A 15643-nucleotide genomic window follows, 5' to 3' on the forward strand; every position below is an offset into this window, starting at 1 on the left:
AATACCAGGAGGGGAAGGGAAAGGTGGGGGAAGAAAGGGGGAATTGATCACAGTGATCTACATTAACCCCTTCCCTGGGGAATAGACAACTGAAAAGTGGGTGAAGGGAGATGTCGGACAGTGTAAGATATGAAAAAATAATGATTTATAAATTATCATGGGTTTATAAAGGAGGGAGGATCGGGGAGGGAGGGGGGAAATGGGAAGCTGATACCAAGGGCTCAAGTAGAAAGGAAATGTTTTGAAAATGATGATGGCAACAAATGTACACATGTGCTTGACACAATGGAAGGATGTCTGGACCGTGATAAGTACAAGCTCCCCATCAAATGACTGAAAAAGAGAAGAAAAGTCACCCACTGGAGGGTCTCCCAGGAGAAGGCCTGAGTGCTGCACGACAGGAGAAAGGATGATCTTGTCTTTCTAAATGCCTGCGCCAGTGGAACTCTTCGGAGGCCACTTCTTGAGAAAACGATTCGAACACAAGCTAGTAGCACCTCGAGAGGAGGAAGGGGGTCCCATGTGTTTAGCTACTGAAGTAAGAGGAGATGTATTATAATGGGTCGTGAAAGCTGAGTTCATACGTGGGAAGGAGGGAAACAGGTGTTTATCTGAGACATTCTCGTTTCCAGCAGGAGGGAAAGTGAGACTCCTCCTAATTATAGCAGGATGAAATTTAAGAGCCTCCATAAGAGGCTCTCCAATACAGGAATAATTAGGCACCCAGTCCAGTAAATGTTGGATAGCTAACCACAAGGTCAGCAGTTCAAATCCACCAGTTGATCCTGAGTAGAAAGACAAAGCTGCCCTATCTAGGGTGGCTATAAGTGGCTTTGGGGTAAGAATATAGGGAAGAGGACAAGTTGACCCCACCTAAGGACAACTGGACAAACAGTTATACGCAAAACTAGTCGCTATCGAGTCAATTATGAGCCATGTGGATGGGATGTATGCCCAATAGAATTATAGAACTATCAGTGGATGAGTTTTTAGTAATCAATCATCACACCTTTCATCTGAGGTGACTCTGCTGCACATGCAGGGAGCAAGCTTTCCATTAGCAGCAAACCTGTTATGTGTTTGTACCACCTAGAAATGCCAGCTATACAGTGGTGCTCATTAAAATAACTCAGTTAAATAATCTTCTCATCTTGCTGAATCAAAGCCTATGTGGACTTTTCATGTTCAACATTTTTCTTACCTTAATTGTACTGTGTATTTGACACCTGTCATCTTGGGTGGAAGATGGCAAACCTGACCAGTAATAATAAAAATAATTTTTAAAAATTCAAGTCCATCTGATCACTGTGTCTAGACTGGAGCCTAGGCTGCAGAAGACCACTCTGCTGTGACAGCTGATTTCTAGTAGTGCCAAACTGAAAATAAGCCACCTTTTCAACAAGAACATGAGAAAACAGAGTGCAGCACAGTGAAATAATACATGGCCATGAAAAAGAGTAAATTACTGAGAGTTCCAATTATATGCATGAATCTGAAAAGCATTATATTAAGAAAAATGATTGAGACACATAAGAGTACCAGCTGAATGATTTAATTCGTCTGAAGTTCAACTAAAGACAAACTTAATTAATAGAAATAGAAAAATCAGAAGCGTGGTTTCTTCTGCACAGGGGTTTTGATTAGAAAAGGGCATGAAGGAACTTTCCAGGAAGTAAATATGTAAATGTATATGTTCTAGAAAGTTGTCAAATTATATACTCAGAGTAATATGTATTCTTATCTATAAATTAGATCTTAAATTTTCATTTTTTAAAAGAGACTAAAAATAATTATTCAGGCACTATTTCAAAAACATTTGGCAAATACTTTCCACTAACTATTCGTTTTTCTTTAAGAAAAAAAATTTAAGGTAGACAAATGTACATGCTCATCCCCCACCCTCCTTCTGGTTCTAACATTGAACACTGAGTCAGTCCAGGTTAAGTAAGCTATGCAATTTGAAATCCGCTGAATGTACTAAGTTGTATTTGGGGCACTGTTTTTATAAAAGTACAACTCCTAAAGGATATGTCACTATCTCTTGCCAGGCCTTGCGAGGAAAACCGCTTCCTGTGTGTATTCAAGGACCAGGTCCATGAAGGAAAAGCGTAAACTCCCTCTTAACTCTATTGTCATGTTTGCAACGACGTTGAAATGTTAGAAACTACTCCTGTTCAAATGTTCTAAAAGTGTGGCTTCTCTAATTCTGATTCTGTTGGTTTCTTTTAATCAATGATGAAAATGTTCACATTTCTTGGTTCAAATTTTTGAATGACCTGAAATTGTTTCTGCAAGCAATAAAACAGCGGTTCTGTTTTATGAATATTAGGGCTTGGACCTGGCCTCTCCCTTATAAGTCCATTAGTGTGGTATCCTGTGCACCCAAAGCTCCCCACGCTAGCCCACCCACCCCTGCTTATCTGCCCCAGCAAGTAGAGTTCATCTGAACTCTAAAGCCCCCCTCTATGTTTTATAAGGAACATATTAATGTTTGGTAACAGTTTTGATGCTTTAAATAAAAACAATAACAGCAATATGGCTATTACATAGCTTTCCATAAATAATTTACTCCCACAACTTCTTACCTGAGGAGGACGTTGGCTGAAAAGAGGGCTTTTCTATTTGCCAGGGGACACTTCTTCATATGCTGTACTTCCGTTGATGTCTGGCTTCCCCTCACACCTGCAACTCCAAATGAAAATTCTGAGTAGACTAAGGATTTGGTTTTATGAAATAAGCAGGGGGAAATAACTGAGCAAATCTTCCAGAACCCAATAAAGTCTCCAAATCTGACATTTTGTTTCATTGAGAAATACAATGAAATATTTAATGAGTCAGAGCCTATTTAAGTGTTAAAGAGAAAGCACTTCCATTTACTACAGTGCCTTGCCTCCGCACACACCTTCAATTCTCCTATAAAGCTTCTGGGCCACCCACGCTCAGTCCCAAACTTGAACTCAGCTGGAACTTACGCTCACCTCTGGGATTATATTCCTAGATTTCCTTAATTCTTACGAGTCTAAGAGAACCACTGCCTGGCAAATTTCCTCAAGGTAGGGCCAAATGTTCTGTGTAATTACTACCAGCCAGTGCACCGATAACCAAGTTTTCAAATGATTTCTTCCAGAAGCAAAATTCACGTAGTGAAGAGACATCTGACTTTTCCATAACTTCAAATACAGGACTGGTGTAGATGCAGAGTGAAGCAACGCCGGTTTGTGCAGCTGTCCCCTATCAATTCTCAACAAACGAGAAGATTCCGCTCACGGAAGCCCTATTTTGTTCTGCAGCCTAAATGAACGGGTGGCTCCTGTGCTTATCAGAACTGCATCTGCCAATCCTGCCAAAAAGATGTATTAAGTCTGTGTGTCTTCTCATAGAGATAAAATAAATTATTGGTGTCTGAATATCCCTTTGATGGATTGAGAGTTCCTGGTGAGCACAGCTAAACAAACCATTAGGTTGAGAACAAAATTTTTCCACACTGCAATGATCTGCTAATGAGCTGGTTGCTGTCAGACATTAATCACTTGAGGGCAGGGAGTTAAACAATTGAAAATCTTAACTATTTTTGTTGTTGTTGTTCCTCTCTAAGAATATTTTATATACAATACATGAATGCATAGATGTTAAATGCATTTTGATGACCTTTTACAAATGTACATATCTATGTAAAGCATGTCCATCATTTCAGAAAGTACCCACCTGACCCTCCAGTCAACCCCCACCGGATCCAGATGGAACCACTACTCTGCTCTAATAGATCCATGTTGCTTGTTGTGGAGATTCATATAAATGGACTCATACTTCTTCAGTTCAATATTGATGTTTTCCATGCACATCCATGTTGTATGTATCATATCTTATTTACATGTGGCTATGCTATAAATTTGTTTATCCACTCTATGGTAATGGATACTTAGATGCTTTCCAGTTGAAGGTTATTATGAATAAAGCTGATATGAACATTTTTATATGTCTTTTAGTGAATATATGCCTCATTTCTCTTGGGTCAATATGTAGCAGTAGATTGCTGGATTATATGTAGGCATATTCATAATTTAACTTAATGATTAAATGTAAAACCTTTTTGTTTGCTTGTTTGGAAGGAATACTTCCACCTCCTCTAATTTCTTCCACTAGTGCTCATATGACTTAGACCACTTCAAAAGAAGATAACACATTTATTTCTGTTACATCTTTCTCCTCTGACAAGCAAATTTGCTTGTCTTTGGTAGGAGCAGTAGTAAAGACTCTTGCTTACTGAGTAACTTCCTTACTAAAGGTAAGAAGAAGAATTCTCAAAAGACGAGGGGGTCAGGGTGCAGTGTAGCACCAATGAAACATACAGCTTTCCTCTGGTTCTTTAATGCTGCCTCCTCCCCCACTATCATGACCCTAATTCTACCTTACAAATCTGGCTAGAGCAGAGCATGTACATGGGTACAGATAAAAGCTGGAAACATAGGGAATATAGGACAGATAAACTCCTTGGGACCAATATTGTTGAGTGGCCATTCCAGGGTGGTAAGGGGAAGGTGAGAGGAGAAAGGGGAAACCGATCACAATGACCTACCTATAATTCCCTCCCAGGGGGAGACAAGGGGGTAAAAGGAGACATCAGATAGTGCAAGACATGAGAAAATAATAATAATTTATAAATTACCAAGGGTTCATGAGGGATGGAGGGAGGGAGGGGGAAAACGAGGAGCTGATACCAAGGGCTCAAGTAGAAGGAAAATGTTTGGAAAACGGTGATGGCAACATATATATAAATGTGCTTGAGACAATGGATGGGTTTATGGGTTGTGATAAGATGTGATAAGAGTTCTATGAGCCCCAATGAAATGATTAAAAACAAAAACAACCCAAAACAGTGAGCTCTCTAAGCCAAGATTATAGGCTCTGCCAATTACATGTTAAGCTCACTGTTGGAACTACATCAGTTCTTTCATCATTTTCAGAGCTTATAGTTTTTAGTTGCTATCTTGTCAATTCCAATGACGCATGATGGCACTATAAGTAGGCAACTGGAAACATAATTTTTCACAATGCCACTTGGTTTCTAGCAGTGAAATCGCCTCTATAAAGGAAGCCATTGTGCAAAAGAACACTAAGTAACTGCTTGCTACCAAGGTAATGCTGGGAAATGCCTTTCCTTTGCTTCTGCTTTGAGGGTTGGGCCTCCCCAAATGCTCTTGGGGGGTGCTCCACGGCTGGGACCGCTGGAGGAGGGGCAAAGCACTTGCTCTTGTCCAAATGGCGCCAGTTTGATGTGATCGGAGCGATGCTCTTCATGCGGATTAAGATTCATCCCTTTGATAACATGAAAAACAAGGAAACAAAGGGCCCTGCTTGAAAATAATGACTTCACCACAGAATGCATTTTGCTTTAGTCAAACCTGGTCTTTTTTTCTAAAGAACAAAGGATGTAGGCTTATCTCTTGAAAATGCCAGCATGGCTGTGCACACTGGGGAAATTAAAGACTGAACAGGACGGATTTCTTAGGAAAAATCAGTATGAGTAGACAGAGTTGCATGGCTTATTTATTAAGTTCTGTGCGAGGGGAGGATCATCCGCCGCAGATTTATCTATTACTTTCTGGCAGTGGTTTTTAAATATAGGTGTGTGGGCCTTTTTCCCACTGCACAAAGCAAAGTTCAAATGGAATCTAAAATGTGGTAACTTTGACAGCTTTGACACAGAAATTGCAAAAGCAGCGATTTATGTCTCCACCTTCATGTCTCACCTAGTAAAGAAAAACCATTGAAGAAAGCATCCTCTTTAACAACGAACTGCTCTTTCTGAAAATAGAGGCCAAGTAGAGCTCTAATGCAGGCATCTAGAGTAATGAATGCCACCAATAAGCTTGGAGGTTCCTATGTGTATTCCCCTTTGTAACATGTGACCCCAAAGTAGGACTCTCTTCTGCACGCCTGTCTTGGTTCTTTTGGCCACAATGCTAACAGGGGAACAATTAACACAATTATGAATGTCAGTGCAGCTTCCAGACCAGCAAAAGGGTCTCTCTGTAATGGGGCAGTTTGGTCTAGTATTATTGTACACTAATAGTGCTGTTTGTTTGTAACCTGAAGAGTGCTCTGTAACTATTAGACAATCTTCAGAATATTCCTCAGAGATTGAGGCAATGCTATTATTCTTGTCTTATTTGGAAGGGGTGCAGAAAAGTCATATGGAGAACAAAGACACATGTCGACCTTCAATAACACTTGCTCCCAATTTAACACTTTCGAGCAAAAATAAGAATCTCAACGAAGAGTCACTGAAATGTCCCCTGATTATTCTTCAGAATAACACTCTCAAAATAAGTGTCTATCTTGTTTTCAAAAATGTAATAGGAGACGTTAAAATAGGACGCATCTTGACCTTTTGTGGTTCCCAAAGTCATGTCTGCATAAGCAACATAAAATCTCAATTTTACCCAATGTAGCACTTTAAATTTGAGTGTCCTTGAGAGCAAACTTCTTGCCTCTTAGCAATAACCCAGTTGGGCTAGAAAGCTATTAGAATTTCTTCCTGAATGGATCAGCCTCTTGCTATTAACAAATATTTTCTAATAAAAGAAAAGTTTGTACTTTAGATAAAAAAGAAGAAGAATTCTAGTACTCCAAGGCAGTATATATTGTCCCAAGTTTCCTGGTTGGTAATTTTCATATGTAGCCAATGTTGGTAAGTTTTCACAATCCTGATGGATGGTATATATAATCATTCTGTGTTGCATTGTGTCATTTCCAAAAAAGATAGGTTGAAATTCTAAACCTTGGTACCTGTGACAGTGACCTTGTTTGGATCTAGAGTCCTTGTAAATGTAAGAAAGCTAACATGAAATCACACTGCAGTAGAGTGTACCCTAGCACCTTTTGTTTTGAGCATTTTATTTTTGTCTTCAAATTCATTTTTTTTCATTTGTATTTCATTTTGAAAACACTCATATCAAATGTCTCCATGATTGCTCACATTGAGTTGAAGTAAATTTTAGGTCAAATGTAAATAAAAATAAGCATGAAAGAGGAAATATATCTTCATTACTATACACATGAAAAATTAGGCACATCATTCTGAAAGGCTCTTAGAGATGTTGCTTATACCAGAGAATGTTAGAATATAGATAGAATACAGGATAGCCAGCTAAACTTGAACCTCAAATCAACAATGAATAATCATTTACTATACATATGTTCCAAATATTGTATCAGGACTACTCATACTAAATTATGGGTACTTCTATGAGAATTGAAATTTAAGTGTGCACATTATATTTTTTTTACATTTCACTGACAGATAATTTGCATGCTATGAAATTCAATGGCTTATATAAATTAAAAAGAGCTGGGCAATCATCATTACAATCAATATTAGATGTTTTCATTCTTTTATCTATTGTTATTGACTCCCTATTTCTCCCCAATTTCGGCTGGCATAATCCTACTCTCTCTATAGGTTTACTTATACTGGATCTCATATCAAGAAAATTAGACCAAACAACAACAACAACATGAAATACAGAAAAGCCTCGATCCAAAAGGAAGCAGAAAATAATAAAAACTAGAACACATTTTAAATGGCTCAGAAGGGAAACAAATGGTAAGATGTTAAATTTTAACCTAATTGTATGTGTAGTGATCCACTTTCCAATGCACTCTATCTCAAGACAAGACTATTCACATCCCTGGTCAGTAGTTCAAGGGTGTTCAATGGAGGCTTAAACCATATGGATTTAGGGTTTCCATACTCATCCAGAACATTCTGAAAACCAGGTGCTCAGAATTTAAACTCTGATATAATCCCCTAATCTGATTTGGGATTTTATTATTTATAATCCTTATAGCATTCAGATTAATTGCTCCTTCCATAAGACTTAAGTGAAACCTCACTTAAATGGCTACTTATTTTAATACAAGCCATTAAGAAACCATGTCTTATTTTTTCTCATATCCAGGCACCACCTGACTCCTTCACTACACGTTGCTATAGCACCCATATCTTCAGTGATCATTTCATGAGGGCAAGTATCCAGCAGAACCACATCATAGGAACTATTTGTTCTTAGATTAGGGTTTAAATATAAGTGTCAGTTCAAAGTTCATTCACATAGCTAACCATCCCCCACCCCCCAAAAAATGGAATTCCTCTGGGAGGAGTGGAGCTTTTGCAGTACATAGTATGCATTTTTCCTGCTAGGCAAGCATGGAGCAACTCACTCTGAGTTAGTGCACTAGGAAGGTTCTCTCTGGTCACAGTGAATTTTTTCATAAAAACAGTTTCACTCAAACCTTGTTTTTTGTGTATGTGTGATGGCCAATTTAAGTGAACAGCATGCTGACTTGAAATGTTGTTTCCTGCTTGAGAACTGCAGAAACTGTTGTGATCTTGAACACAGCTTTCAAGGACAGTGCTATGGGAAAATCTTAAGTCTACAAGTCATTTTCTTGTTTCCAAAAAGGTGAAATCCCAAGTGCTGACAAACCTCATTCTGGACATCCATCAACTCGCTGAACAGACAAAAATGTCAATTTGTAGTGCATTTGGAGTTTGTCCCACCAGGTCAGACTGTTAGTAAGCTTTCTATTTAGAGGTTCTGAAAAGATAGCATAACGGTGCGCGACAATAAAGGCCTGACTTGTGGCAGAGAGGAGGCTGGTTTTGCCACCACGACAGTACACCTGCTCCTGCAGCTGTCTCAATGCACCAATTTTTGGCAAAAACAAAAACAAAATAACTAGCATGCCTCTTTTGTCCCACACACCTGACTCATCTGACCTCACTCTGTGCCTTTGCTTTTGTTGTTTCCGTGAATGAAGAAGGACAGAAACAGACCGTGATTTTAACACATAGAAGAGGTGAAGAAAAAAATGAGGGAGGTGCTGTCAGCCAGCTAAACAGATGAGCTTGAAAAATGTTTCCAAGAATGGAATTGCAGATTTTACAAATATATTAAGTTTAATGGAGAGTGCTTTGAAGGTGCCAAAGTTGTTTTGTAAACAAAAATTTACATGCATAGCTTTAATTTTTTTTTCAAAAAAAATTTTTTGGTATCCCCTCTTATATAACCCTGGCTAACTTTAGGGGCAGTGTTATTAGCTTCCTAGGAAGTAAAATATATAACCAGCAGAGGATATTTGGTAATTCCAATAAATAAGATATTATTACATGCTTTGGACATGCTGTGAGGAGAGGCTGGTCTTTAGAGAAGGACATCAGGCTTGGTAAAACAGAGAGACAATGAAAAAGAGGAAGGTCCTAAATGACATGGATTGACACATGGCTGCCACGATGGGCTCAAACATGAGAACAGTTGTAGAGATGGCGCAGGATCGGGCAACATTTCGCTCTGTTATACATCGGGTCACTATGAGTTGAAACGGACTCAGTGGCACCTAATGACAACAATAATCATATCAGAGTCTCGCACCTGGTATGGAATTTAAAGTAGTAGTAAGAAAATGGACATAGTGCCTTTTGACTTGAGTTCTTGTAAGAATAGAAGTGATGAAGCCACAGAGAAGAATGTCATGTGCAGATGGAAGCAGGGATTAGTTACATTTTCATAAACACAACGACCTGAAGAACCAAGGAAGAATCCTCCCCAGTGCCTTCAAAGAGAACATAGCCCTTTGACATCGTGATCTTAGACTTCTAATCCTTTGGAAAAATAACTTGTTTAAAGTGACAGCGATTGTGGCCCTTTTGACTGCAAGTCTAGAAAACTAATAGTGTAGCTAAATACAATAAAAACTATTTAAAACGGTTTTGACTCTGACCACCTTTATTTAAAATACCCACCTCTACACTTATCCTCTACTGATTTTAAGACATAACTGAAATTCCTATGATTCAATCAGTAAATTTAGAACTAACAGTAAAACTGTATTTTAATAACACAGAAAAAGCTTCCAACTCTGCATTTGATCCAAGAAAAAATATCTCGCAATTTAATCTCTAAAGCCAAGAATTGTTTTAATATAAACTTGATCTAGATAAATATTTGGCTGTTTGTGGTCTGAAACGTGTCTGTAAGCAAAAGATTCCCAGGTTGTTCATTGCAGAGATATTAATAAATATGTCCAGCCAGGGGAATCTGACCTTTCCAAGACGAATGTCAACCAAGAACACAGAGATTTTCACAGTGAATGGCTTGGGAGAAAGAAGTCTTTGTTAAGATAGTGGCTTTGTTTGTTTGGGGTATTTTGCTCTGTTTTGTTTCTTGTACTTTTTCATTTCTTAGTATATTTTTCTCTGTTTACACTGAGGTTAGGAAAATATTTCTTGCTATTGCTTTCCTATTCTCATCACTAGCGTCTGAATTTTACATTTTCCAGAAAACAGTATGAGAATATTCATGACTGAGATGGCCCACATTCAGCCAACTGAAATCACATGGTCTGCTAACTGAGCCCAGACTACAGAAAGAGGGAGGAAGCAGAATGTCCATTTACGCAAGTCCAAAGGGGTTTCTGTGGGGCCCAAACAGGTAAGCACTTGACCACTAGAGGAAAGGTTAATTGGTGGTTCAAATCCACCAAGAAGTACCGCAAAAGACAAACGTTGATCTACTTCCAAAAGGTCAATCTTGAAAAGTCCACAGAGCGCAGTTCTCCACAGATGCGCTTAAGATGATCACGAGTCAGAACAGACTCACAGCAACCGATAACAACCGCCGTGAACAGTTGCACATCTGAATCGCTATAAAATCAAGAGACGTATCCTCTATCGTTCTCCTTTTCCCTTCCTTTCTGCAGGGCTTGAACACCCACAAGCCTGTAATGCATCCATCAAAGCACTTTGTGTTTCCGGCCAGATTTGTAAGGGGAAAGATCCACTTCTGCTTCCCAAGGTGTCAACCTTGTAATTGATGCCTTGAACCTGCAATTACTTGATGATGCTAATGGATAAAAGCACTTACAGGGCTGTGCTTTGCGGTTCCATGGTCACAGTGCTTGTAAAACAAATCAAATCCAGCACAGCCTGACAGGCTTTCAGCTCATTATTATTTGGCGCTTATTTAAATTACAGGCTTGATTACATTTATAATTTTACCATTTGCACTTAGCACACGTTCCTTTTCTTTTTAAACTAACCCCAAGACAATCGTTTACAAAATTCCTTTCTCCCAACTGTCAAATGAGAAAAATGTCAAGTGGCCTGGGTGACCAGAGGGGGAATTGGAGTGTACTTAGAATACCGAAATTGTGCCCACGAATCCATGCCAAGCCATAGCCATTCTCTAGGACATGGTGGAACTGCCTCTGTGGGTGTCCGGGACCACACCTGTGTACTGAAGTAGAAAGCCCATCTTACTCCTAGGGAGAAACTGGTGAATTCAAACTGCAGACTTGTTGGTTAGCAGCCAAAATTGTAACCACTACACCACCAGGGCTCACAGGACTCCGCTGTCAAATTTATTTGTTTTTAAATTTGTTACCACTTTGTCAAGGAATACAACGTAGGTGTTCCTCCTCGTTGTGACAAATAAGACGATCACTCAAAAGGAGTGGCGCGAAGCACACCCCCTGGATTGCCCCTCCTCCCTTCCCTGACTCCACCGGATCAGAGGCACGGGAAATTCTGGCATTCTTTTTCGCAATGGTTCAGCTTAAGAGGAGGGATTTAACTCCAAAGTTCCTCTACAGAACACAGACAGGTCACCATGAGCATTGGCCACATATACAGATTTCTAAAACTGAGCAGTTATGTTGTAGACCACTCAAAATGCGACTTATGTAGGAAATACCCACCCTTACACAAATATGTTGTTGCAAGAAATATCTCGAGGATATCTTGGCAAGAAAACTTAAATCTAACATATGCATGGTACTTAGTGAATCTGTTTACTGAATTATTCAAGCAATAGTTACTAAGGACTAGCAAATAGCTCTGGTGAACTGCTGACCCTTAGAGCCCACAAGCTCAACCTGTGATGATTTGGGGAGATGGGTTTCTAAGTGACAGATTACAGGAGACAGTGATGAGGGCTGTAAGGAGATTGTATGTTTGCTCACAAAGTACAGGTCAAGGGCACACTACATCTCTGCCTGTCTGTAAAGTAGAAGGGCTGTTACAAAAGACTTGAAACGGGTAATGACTTTGGTTTGGATTTTTAAGGAGGAATGATTTCAGATTGCAGTTTTGATTTCCCTAATGACTAAATAATGTTAAATATGCTTTCATTTTTAGAAAAAAATTGCTTTTCTTTCTTTTGTAGCCGCTCAGACCAATGTTCAGATCTGCTGAGTAAGCAGTCTAGAGAATTTTTAAGGCTATGAGTCTCTCTTGCTCATTCATTTTCAACGTTATATTTATTTGTTTGTTTGATGTTTTTTGTTTTAGTTCATTTACATATTTCAAATTTGTGTGTGTGCAATAACAATGCATACTAAGAAAAACATCTATGTAGTTGCGCGGCCCATCTCATCAAACGGATTACAGTAGCCAGGAAACTCACCATCTATCTGGTTCGGGGATGGTCTTGAGCTTTTACACCCTTCCCCTCTTTACTCTCCGGTCTCTTCCCTCTCCCCTCCCCCTCCTCCACCTTGGCCTCATCACAGTCTTCAAAATCTTATCCTTTAATATGAAGACCTTTTTTGTTTTTCTTCTTTTAAATTAATGGTGTCATAAAATACTTACCTTTATGAATTTTTCGAACTTTGCTGAACATAATATTCTCTAATTTTGGCTGTGTCTTAAGGTGTTTGATAGACTTGTCATTGTTTTTAAGGATGCATACTATTCCATTACATGAATGCAGCAGAGTCTGTTTATCCATTCTCCGGTAGTCGGAGCTTTTCATTGTTTCCATCATTTTGCTATTATAGACAGTGTTGCAATAAACATAGTTGTGCATTTGCCTGTTCATGTTTTATTCTTTATTTCTTTAGGCTGTATACCAAGTAGAGGGTTTAAAGGACCATAAGGTATTTGGATCTGAATTTGTTTAAGGAAATGCCATATGATTTCCATAATGCTCTTACAATTCTACAGTCCCACCAAAGCGTTCCTATCTGTCCATATCCTCTCCAGTATTTCTTTTCTGTTTTATTGAATTTTACCAAGAGTGTTGGTGTGAGGTGATATCTACATTTAGTGTCTTTTCATATTCTTATTGGTTATTTATATCTTTCTTCTATGGTTAATGCTTATTCAAGTCCTTGATCCATTTTTTATTACAATAGATTGAGTGAAGGGTCCCATTGAGCATTTATTTTTAAATCACTTTACTGAGGGCTCATACAATTCTTATCACAATCCATACATACATCCATTCTGTCAAGCACATTTGTACATTTGTTGCCATCACCATTTTCAGAATATTTGCTTTCTACTTGAGCCCTTGGTATCAACTCCTAATTTTCCCCTCCCTCCCTGCTCCCCCTCGCTCATGAACCCTTGATAATTTATAAATTATTATTATTTTGTCATATCTTGCACTGTCCGATATTTCCCTTCACCCACTTTTCTGTCGTCCATCCCCCAGGAAGGAGGTTATATGAAGATCCTTGTAATCGGTTCCCCCTTTCTAACCCACCTTCCCTCCACCCTCCCAGTATTGCCACTCTCCCCACCGGTCTTGAAGGGATCATCTGTCCTGGATTCCCTGTGTTTCTGGTTCTTATCTGTACCAGTGTACAGATACCTGTCTGTACCAGTGTATTTGTAAGGTAGAATTGGGATCATGCTAGTGGGGGGAGGAAGCATTTAAGAACTAGAGGAGAGTTGTATTTTTCATCATTCTACCCTGCACCCTGACTCGCTCATCTTCTCTGCACAACCATTCAGTAATGGGTTAAGTATTCAGCAAAGGAAATGTAACCAAGAGAAATTACTGAAAATCAAATGAAGGCTGAGCATTATAGTGGGAAAGAGGAAAGTAAAAGGAAATAGAGGAAAGAACTAGGAAGCAAAGGGCATTTATAGAGGTCTAAATACAGGCATGTGTATATGTCAATATATTTATATAGGATGGTGGGGAAATCAATCTACATGCAATCTATTTATAGGTTTAGTATTAAGACAGCAGATGGACATTGGACCTTCACTCAAGTACTTACTCAATGCAAGAACACTTTGTTCTATTAAGTGGGCATTACATGGTGCACACCTTCCTGACATGATCACTGTAGACAAATGTGCGCATAGACAAAGGTGTACATAAACAAATGTGGTGCCCGGCTATCAAAAGATCTAGCAGCTGAGGTCTTAAAGGTTTGAAGATAAACAAGCGACCATCTATCTCAGACGCAACAAAGCCCACATGGAAGAAGCACACCAGCCTGTGTTACCATGAGTTGTCAAAGAGATCAGGTATCAGGCATCAAAGAACAAAATTTCATATGGTAAATGAGGGGTATGCAGAGTGGAGACCCAAAGCCCATCTGTAGGCAACTAGATAATCATTTTTTTAAAAATAGAGTTGTCTCCTTTTGTTCATTTGTAGTTCTTTATATATTCTGTATAAATCCAAACTAAACATATTTTCACAACAGGCCTAAGCAACCTCATGATAAATGAAGAAAAGATTGACATTGTCAAGGAATTCATTTTTTCTTGGATCCATAGTAAGCTCCAAAGGTATAGCAACCAGGAACTCAAACTACATATCGCTTTGGGCAAAAGTTCTTTTTAAAGTGATTTTTTTCTAAAAAGATGTTACTTTGAGGACAAAAGGTATGTATGGCCTGAGTCATACTATTGTGAATAACCGCCAATGCATGTGAAAGCTGAACAATAAAAAGGAAGAACAAAAAATTGTAATGCCTTAAATCATGGCATTAATGAAGAATATACTATAGACTACCCAAAGAGTAAACAAATCTATGTTGGAAGAATTACAGCCAGAAATACACTTACCCTTGATCCTAGAGGCATACAAGTAATAGGAAGGGGGTATTATAGACATGCATGTGACAGGAAAGGCACATACATAGCAAGGTGGGCAGGTTCTAGAGTTAAGATGGCAGCTTAACTTGGGCCATCCCAGAGCTGGCTTGACCTTAGGTGTCCCTGAGCTCTTCTCCAAGGGAACAATTTGATCATAATCAGAAGAGAATTGCCTGTGCCTAGGGTGGGGCAGACAGTAGGTCTGCTGGCTCTCAACAGGTTCTCAACAGAGAAAACATTCAGGCAGACAACATTCAGGTAATAACCGTCAAGTGCATAGTAAGCAACCATGTACTTGTAAGAAGCATCTTAAAATTGGCATTATTATGGGTGACATTGTGGGGAATGACTCTAGTTAAGATAATATGACTGGGCTTTGTCCCCAACTCACGAACATGAAGACCTCCTTCTGCAAGGTTTCTAAACTGGGTAATACCTCAGTTCTTCACTTTGCATTCACACCGAAGCCTGTTTTGTAATCCAAGTGGGTTTTTATAAAGGATGGCAGACGGTGGGGGGAGCGGGGAGGGAGGGGGAAAAAAAGAGGACCTGATGCAAAGGGCTTAAATGGAGAGCAAATGCTTTGAGAATGATTGGGGCAGGGAATGTATGGATGTGCTATATACAATTGATGTATGTATATGTATGGATTGTGATAAGAGTTGTATGAGTCCCTAATAAAATGTAAAAAAAAAGAAAAAAGAAAAAAAAGGATGGCAGACGTTTCAGGTTTTACAGTCCTTA

The 15643-nt window shown here is 39.0% G+C and overlaps 1 pseudogene; it reads right to left on the minus strand.

Moving 5' to 3' along the window:
- LOC142430429 (mitotic checkpoint protein BUB3-like) overlaps positions 1-12824 on the minus strand; it is a 66051-nt pseudogene extending 53227 nt beyond the window's left edge.
- Between the last annotated feature and the right edge of the window lie 2819 nt (positions 12825-15643).

The sequence above is a fragment of the Tenrec ecaudatus genome, chromosome 17 (assembly GCF_050624435.1).
Source record: "Tenrec ecaudatus isolate mTenEca1 chromosome 17, mTenEca1.hap1, whole genome shotgun sequence".
Lineage (NCBI taxonomy): Eukaryota > Metazoa > Chordata > Mammalia > Afrosoricida > Tenrecidae > Tenrec > Tenrec ecaudatus.